Here is a 9,366-nt window from a genome sequence, read left to right on the forward strand (position 1 = left end):
GTGCAGTGGCTCACGCCTATAATCCCTGTACTTCAGCAGGCCAAGGCAGGAGGATCGCTTGAGGCCAGGAGTTCAAGACCAGCCTGGGCAAAATGGTAAAACCCCATCTCTATAAAAAATACAAGAATTAGCTGGGCATGGTGGCATGTGCTTGTAGTCCCAGCTACTCTGGAGGCCGAGGTGGGAGGATTGCTTGAGCCCCAAGAGGTTAAAGTTGCAGTGAATCAAGATCATGCCACTGCCCTCCAGCCTGATCAACAAAGTGAGACTCTGTCTCAAAAAAAAAAAAAAAGTTTATGGGAGTCCACTGTTTTGGACTTGCCTCCTACGCTAGGTACCCCCGGTAGACCAGGCCAAACCAGGATAGAGTCACTTCTGCTAAGTTCTACCTAATCAAACTAAACTTTGAGATGAGGCAGTCTTCCAAAAAACATCAGATTGGGGTCAACCTGAGTCAGCAAAATAAGGAAGTCCTCTCTATTTTATCTGTTTATCTGTTGATGGACTTTTGGTTGTTTTCACTTTGGGGCCATTATGAATAATGCTGCTAGGAACAGATGTCTGGGAGTTTTTGTGTGAACATATGTTGTCTTGGGTATCTACCGCGCAGTAGAGTGGTGGAGCCACATGATGACTCTGTGTTAACCTTTTCAGGACCCGCCAGGTTGATTTCCACACCAGCTGCACCACTTTACAATCCCACTGATGGGCTATGAGGGTTCCTATTTCCCTGCATCTTCACCAACACTTGTTATTATCTGTTTTTTTGATGATAGCACCTGGCTTTGATGAGTCGGGGATGAAGTGATGAGCGTGGCAGATCTAGGTTGGAGTGGAATGGATGTCCGTGTTAGGCTCACTATGTGTTGCACACCATGGTGGGGAGTGTCTTCTTTTGGGTTCCCTCAGAATCAGACCCCAAGAAAAGGATTCCAATGCAAGTAGTTTCTTCTGGGGGAAATAAACTGCAAACGGGCATAAGGGATCTTTTAAGGTGATGAGAATGTTCTCAAATAGGATTGTGGTGATGGCTGCACAGCTCTGTAAATGTAGTAAAGATCATTGAATTGTACACTTAAAATGAGTGAATTTTACGGCATGTAAATTATTTTTCAATAAGGCTTTTAAGCAATGGCACAGAAAGACTTAAAACAGGCACAGGGATTCAGAACCAGCCTGCCTCTTCATCTGTCTCCATTAACAGACATCTTATTGCCTCAAAATCAGAATCCATTCTGCTGCTGGGGCAAAACAATATATATATTTTTTTCTTTGTAAGAGATGAGGTCAGCCGGGCGTGGTGGCTCATGCCCGTAATCCCAGCACTTTGGGAGGCTGAGGCAGGCGGATCATGAGGTCAGGAGATCGAGACTATTCTGGCTAACATGGTGAAACCCCGTCTCTACTAAAAGTACAAAAAAATTAGCCAGGCGTGGTGGCAGGCGCCTGTAGTCCCAGCTACTGGGGAGGCTGAGGCAGGCGAATGGCATGAACCCAGGAGGCAGAGCTTGCACTGAGCCAAGATTGCACCACTGCACTCCAGCCTGGGCAACAGAGTGAGACTCCGCCTCCAAAAAAAAGACATGGGGTCTCATTATGTTGCTCAGGCTGTAATCAAACTCCTCCCACTAGCTGGGATTATAGGCACACACTACCAAGTGCCTGGCTGGCTGCAAAACAACTTTTGCTGTTGGAAATCCATGAGACATTGATGGCTATGAGCTGGACAAGTGACCTAACTGCCTTGGGCCTCATTTTCTCCATAAGGACGGCGGTGGGTGTTCTTTACAGATCACAGGAGTGCCCAGCACCTCTAAATCTGATAACATTATACATGTTACATGGTGCCCTTAGGGATGATTTCTTGATGTTGTTGAGGCATAAATACAGTAATGGGATAGTCATCCAAACAAAAGTGGATTGGAAAAGCATCCTAGTCCCAAGACGCTTTATAAAATGAATGTGACTTTTAAAATGAATAATATAACAGTGCTAATAAAGAAGAGTGCAGTGCAGGGCATGCATAAAGCCAAGTACATTGGGGAAGAACGTTGCAGTGCGTAGCCTTCTGGGGGTGAGGCTTTTAACAATTTATAGGGTTATAGCAACTCAGCTTCAGGAAACCTCTAACTCAGCTTGATGAAGAATGAAAGGAATTTCCATTAGTTACTCCAGCTCTTAGTCAGTCCTCCTGATGACAAAAGAAAATGGAAACGACTGAAGCATGCTTTATATAACCAAGATTACTGATTTGATGAAAGCAGGTAATAAACTACAGGAATGCCAAATGTGATTGGTTGAATTAGGTCATATAAAGTCATTAGTTTTAGTCAAAGTCTCTTTTAAACACAAGTCCAGAAATTTATCTTGCATTAGAACTTTCAGTAGCCCAGGTTTCTATCATAGTTTTCCCTCAACAGTTTTGTAGTCAGTTGTGTTTACCATCAGTGTTTTGAGATTGTACTTTATTAGCTGCGAACAAAATTAAGTCAACTAATGAAAGCTATTTGGAGGTGAGTTTCATAAAATACTCTCTTCTGGGTGTCTTAATTTCAGAGTGAAGCTTATCAAAAGAAAAGAATATTGCACATGAACAACTTTTAAATGATTTTATTTATAGAAAGTAACAATTCTACTGGTGATTTTTATTTTCATTTTTTCTGAATTTTATAAATATGCTAAAATAAATTGGAGGCTGGGAGCGTTGGCTCACACTTGTAATTCCAGCACTTTGGGAGGACAAGGTGGGAGAATTGCTTGATCTCAGGAGTCAGAGACCAGCCTGGGCAAAATAGTGAGACCTCGTCTCTACAAAAATTTTAAAAAAGTGCCGGGTGCGGTGGCTCACGCTTATAATCCCAGCACTTTGGGAGGCCGAGGTGGGCGGATCACAAGGTCAGGAGATCGAGACCACGGTGAAACCCCGTCTCTACTAAAAATACAAAAAAAAAAAAAAAAAAATTAGCCGGGCGTGGTGGCGGGCGCCTGTAGTCCCAGCTACTCGGAGAGGCTGAGGCAGGAGAATGGCGCGAACCCAGGAGGCGGAGCTTGCAGTGAGCCGAGATTGCGCCACTGCATCAAAAAAAAAAAAAAAAAAAAAAAAAAAAAAAAAAAATTAAAAAAAGTTAGCCATGCATAGTGGTGCATGCTTATAGTCACAGGTACTTGGGAGGCTGAGGTGGGAGGATCACTTGAGCCTGGGAGGTTGAGGCTGCAGTAGGCCATGATGGTGCCACTGCACTCCAATATGGGTGACAGAGCAAAACCCTGTCTTAAAAAGATAAAATAAAATAAAAAATAAATTGGTATTATTTTACTTTAGTTTTAGGCATTTTAGTTTGTTTAATTATGGCAAACAATATCCAAATATGCTCTAGTCATAAAAGATTTCAGCAACCCTAAAGTGCCTGCAGTAAAAAGTGAAGTCCTACAGCACTGTCACCACCAGCCTCAACTTCCTTTGTGCTATAGTTGTGACAACTGTAACAATTTAATATGCATTCTGCTAACATTTTGCACTCATATGAAATTTTCATGGCATTGTATGTTTTAATTATATAATATGTTGTGATTCACCTTTTGGCTTAACAAAATCTGGGTGATCTGTACATATACGTACTTCATTCTTTTTCATGGCTGCGTAGTATTCTGGTGCTGCAGCTTATTTCACAATTCTCACATTGATGGACAGTCCCTTCGCTTTCCAGTTCACTGGGCATTCTTTGTACATACACTTTCGCACACAGGAACAAATATTTTGTAGGAAAAATTCCTAGAAGTGGAATTGGCAGATCAAAGGGTATTTGCATTTTTAGTTTCTGTAGATGCTGCCATATTTCTGTTCACACAGTAGCACAGTGGCAGTTCCCCAGGATGAGAGTGACTAGCATGCCGGGATCAGGGAAGCCTTCACAGAGGTGGTGAGGTGGGTTCGTTTTGTTTTTGAGACAGAGTCTCACTCTGTTGCCTAGACTGGAGTGCAGTGGCACGATCTCAGCTCACTGTAACCTCCACCTCCCAGGTTCAAGTGATTCTCCTGCCTCAGCCTCCCAAGTAGCTGGCATTACAGGCGTGTGCCACCATGCCCAGCTAATTTTTCTATTTTTTAGTAGAGACAGGGTTTTGCCACATTGGCCAGGCTGGTCTCGAACTCCTGACCTCAGGTGATCTGCCTGCCTTGGCCTCCCAAAATGCTGGGATTACAGGTGTGAGCCACTGCTCTCAGCCTGAGGTGGTTTAAAAAGGTAAATAGGGATTGTTTTGGAAGACAAGTGACAAGGTGGAAGGCACCATGCAAATATATTCCAGACAGCAGTAACAACATGTGTGAATGAAGGGAGAAATGGGCTGATGGAAGTATAATCGCAACGGCAGAGTTTAATTCCCCATTTGTAATGGGCAAACAGATGGAGTAACAATAAATAGCCAAAGAAAAAGGGATCGAGACAATATAGCTAAGATAATCTATGCCAGAACTTGTATGTCACAAAGAGAGGTTATATATTTTTCTTCTCCTTTTATTTGGAAGGTGTTTACATCTGGAGAAAAGGGGAAAGAAGCAGACTTCTCCAGTGGGGCACTCAGTCTGCTGCCAGAAAGCATATCAAATCAGAGCACAGACCTGGCTGAATATGGGGCTACTTCTCAAGGCGTCAATTTTCTTTGAAGATTTTCAGGTGAGTAAAACATTGTTTTCATAATAAAACCAAATTGAATATTTCTGAAGCAGAATGCAAACTTTTTGTTACTTTTTAAGATGTCACTCAAACCTTCAAAGATGGTTTTCAAAACCTCAGGAAATGTACTAATTCCCCTTGGCCATCAGGAAGGCTTTGGTGGAAATGTTTGAAAAGCATAAAACCAAAATGTCTCATTTGTGCCAATTTTACTATTTGGCCCCACCAAATCTTCAACTTTATGGTCACCATTTCTCTTCACTCCATGTGACCTGGCCTTTTGGGATTTTTTCTTATTTTCCAAATATTCCTGCATTAGCATCTATTTTACCCCTGCCTAGAATCATCCTTGAAATGCCAATTCAAGCCTTACTTCTCTGAAACTTTTCTAAGCAGAATGGAAAGGCAAGAGTAAATCTTTGGAGACTGATAAATTATATTAATGTATTGTTTCCAATTGTTCACTGCCTTTACCAATAAGATTCCCTGAGCATTGCCATGACCTGTCTATAGAAGGCATAGACTTCTCTGCTGCCACTAATAGCAGACTTGGCCAACTGACTTGCTTTGGCCAATGGTAGTGAGTAGAAGTGATAAACTGCACATCCAAACAGCAGCTCTCAGAAACAGCCATGGCTCAGTCATTTCTCTTTTCCTTCGCCACAACAAAATGACAAGTCTAATGGCTGCCCTTTCAGACTGAGTCCAGGAATGAAGAGGACACAGGAGCAGCATTGTCAGCAAGACATAGCCGATGTGTGGTCTGAGTGAGAAACAGATTTTTACAGTTAGAAGCTAATGAGATTTGGTGATGGAGAAACCCACTGGGAACCCCAGAGATGGTATAAAGATTATTTTAAGCAAAAGGCATTTCAGTTAAACCGTTAGAGAGAGAAAAAAAAAAAAGCCTTCTTAGAGCTTCTCTTATCTGACTAAAAGCAGCAACTTCTGGAAAATAAGTCTGTCATAAATGCTTCTTCAGGGTGGATTTACTTCAAGAAAAGAGACCGTGAATAAACCGACCCCAAATCCTCTCTCCAGGGAAGTTTAATTGTCCTGCAGGAGACGTGAAAGAGGAGGCGTATCACTCATAACTGCATAGAAAAACATTATCACAAACTTCCTTATCTCCTGTTTGTTCTCCTCAAAACCCATTTATCTTTTTTTTTTTTGAGACAGGGTCTTGCTCTGTTGCCCAGGCTGAGTGCAGTGGCGTGATCACAGCTCACTGCAGCCTCAACCTCCCAGGCTCAAGCAATTCTCCCACCTCAGCCTCCCAAGTAGCTGGGACCACAGAAACGTGCTGCCATGCCTGCCTAATTTTTGTATTTTTTGTAAAGATGGGATTTCACCGTGTTACCCAGCCTGGTCTTGAACTCCTGAGCTCAAACAATCCTCCCATCTCAGCCTTCCAAAGTGCTGGGATCACAGGAGTGAGCCACCACACCCAGCCCCATTTACCTCTCTGGAAAGTCGTTGTTTTCACATAAGTGCCTTTCTTTTCCTACTCATTCCCTTCTAAGACAGTATATAAGCCTGTCTATCCACTCCTTTGAGTTACTCACTCACTGAAATCAGAGTTACACACTGACTTCTGTGTGTATGTGTATTACATGCATAAATAAACTCTCACGTTTTCCTCTTTTTGATCTGTCTTTGTCAGTTTAATTCACAGGCCTCGGGCGTGGAACATGAAAGAATAGAGGAAAAAGTTTTCCTCTGCTACCAGAGCCATTTGTTATTACAGCAAACTGACACAAAAATCGGTAGACCTAATTTCCAATTATGCTTGCTGAGAGAAGTTTATGTTCTGAAAGGCCCTTGGTCAGATGTTGCTCCAGCTTATAAGTCAAATACAGTTAATGTTCTTTCCTTTCTGGTGAAGAACAAATAGGATGAACAAACTGTGTCTGTTGTGTTGGTATTAAGTTACAGTAATACATCTTCTTTTTCAGAAGATAAGTTATACATACTGCAGTAAGAAAAGACATTGCATAATATTTGGCAAATTTTGGGAGAAACTTCTCCATCTAAAAATTATTCTTCCTTTGCAGTTTTAATGTTTCTGTTAAAGAATAAATAAGAAAGTGCTCATTAAATGTGTTTGAAACCCTCACTTAGAATTATGACTGGAAGTCCCATGGCCAATTGTAAGGGCCTAGGTTGGCAAAGAGAAATCAGTCCTTCCCAATGCCCTCCTTTTTTTAAGAGATGGGGTCTTGCTCTGCCTCATGCAAGAGGCTGTTCCCCCATGCTGTTCTCGTGATAGTGAGTGAGTTCTCACAAGATCTGATGGCATTTTAAAGGGCTCTTTCCCCTTCACTTGGCACTTCTCCTTCCTGCTGCCTTGTGAAGAAGGTGCCTGCTTTCCCTTCACCTTCTCTCATGATTGTAAGTTTCCTGAGGCCTCCCCAGCCATGCTGAACTGTGAGTCAATTAAAGCTCTTTCCTTTATACATTCCCCAGTCTCAGGCAGTTCTTTATAGCAGTATGAAAATGGACCAATACAGTGGGAGAATTGCTTGAGCCCAGAAGTTTGAGACCAGCCTGGGAACGTGACAAAACCCTGTCTCTACAAAAAATACAAAACTTAGCTGGGCATGGTGGCATGTGCCTGTAGTCTCAGCTACTTGGAATACTGAAGCAAGAGTCTTGCTTGAGCCCAGGAGGTCAAAGCTACAATGAGCCATGATCACGTCACTGCACTCCAGCCTGGGTGACAGAGAGAGACCCATGCCTTGATGCTTGTTATGCCTGTGTGATGGGTACATGGAGAGTTCTTGTATATTCTCCCAATTTATGTGTAATTTAAATCTTTCCATGAGAGAGAGAGAGAAAAAAAATAGGCCTATTTCAGAGAAGGAAGTCATCTGATTTGACAAATGTTTAAAACAACTGAGTAAACTTCTTACTAAACCTCACTTTATTCATCTATGATATGGGATTAATGATAACTATTTCACTGAAGAGTATTTTAATAAGAGAGTACAAGGACAATACCGCTTTGTCCACATAATAAATACATGTTTGTAATGAGACTTTTTTGCTTTGGTTACTAAAATAACCAAGTATTTGATATCTCTAGGTAGGAAGTCTGCTGTTGCAACTTGATTACAATAAAGCATTTGGATTTGGGCAGCTTGCTATTTTTAATATAAATATGTGATTGGCTTCTGGCTTAGTATTTTAAATGGCCAGTGGATATTTTTTTCCTGGGCGTCTCCAGCCCATAGTTGTCTGCCTATTCTCTATGAATTTGTAACCCCAGTCCAGCTGCTTTGTAGACCTCTCTTTAGAAGGGTAAGGGCCACACTCAGCCCGCTCGTAAGAGAGAAGACACAAAGGCCATTTCAGTAGCACAGCCCATGGACATCTGCATTGCTACGTTGAAACTGCTGAGGTTCGGCTGGGCGCGGTGGCTCACGCTTGTAATCCCAGCACTTTGGGAGGCCGAGGCGGGCGGATCACGAGGTCAGGGGATCGAGACCACGGTGAAACCCTGTCTCTACTAAAAATATAAAAAAATTAGCCGGGCGCGGTGGCGGGCGCCTGTAGCCCCAGCTACTTGGAGAGCCTGAGGCAGGAGAATGGCGTGAACCCGGGAGGCGGAGCTTGCAGTGAGCCGAGATTGCGCCACTGCACTCCAGCCTGGGCGACAGAGCGAGACTCCGTCTCAAAAAAAAAAAAAAAAAAGAAACTGCTGTGGTTCACTGGTCAATGCGATGATCCTCCACTGACCAGAGGAGGGGGGACATGAGTTCCCTGAGGACCCCGGCATCCCTGTCCACCATCAGCATGCATGAGCAGGCTTTGGCTCCTGATGGTTAGAAGTTGTAACCTTTAACTGCCTTGTTTGGAAATGAATTCTTCCCATATTTTCCCACTGGGTCTTGGAAGGATGAAAAATAATTTCGAAGGGAAAGAACCTGCTTATAATTTCACTTTGCAACTAGAAATGTATTTCTTTACTCAGACAAATGCAGATAAATTGGGAAATAACTTATTGGGAAAGAACTTAATGCCGTTCTCAATCCATGTGTGTTTCCTTTCTGAGTTCTCTCAGGTGTTTAAGCATTCAGAATATGTAGTGACCGGGAACGGTGGCTCACACCTGTAATCCCAGCACTTTGGGAGGCTGAGGTGGGCAGATCATGAGGTCAGGAGTTTGAGACTAGCCTGACCAACATGGTGAAACCCCGTCTCTACTAAAAATACAAAAATTAGCCAGGCGTGGTGGCACACACCTGTAATCCTAGCTACTCAGGAGGCTGGGGCAGGGGAATTGCTTGAGCCCGGGAAGCAGAGGTTGCAGTGAGCTAAGATCATGCTGTGTCCAGAATTGATGGGTTCTTGGTCTCACTGACTTCAAGAACAAAGCCACGGACCCTCGTGGTGAGTGTTACAGTTCTTAAAGGCAGCGTGTCCGGAGTTTGTTCCTTCTGATGTTCAGATGTGTTCGGAGTTTCTTCCTTCTGGTGGCTTCGTGGTCTTGCTGGCTTCGGGAGTGAAGCTGCAGACCTTCGCGGTGAGTGTTACAGCTCTTAAGGCAGCACGTCTGGAGTTGTTCGTTCCTCCCAGTGGGTTCGTGGTCTCGCTGGCTTCAGGGTGATGCACAATGAACAAACATTAATTGCATGGATGGATGGATGGATGGATGGATGGATGGATGGATGGATGGATGGATGGATGG

This window comes from Hylobates moloch, unplaced genomic scaffold (genome assembly GCF_009828535.3).
Source record: "Hylobates moloch isolate HMO894 unplaced genomic scaffold, HMol_V3 SCAFFOLD_4, whole genome shotgun sequence".
In the NCBI taxonomy this organism is placed as follows: Eukaryota; Metazoa; Chordata; class Mammalia; order Primates; family Hylobatidae; genus Hylobates; species Hylobates moloch.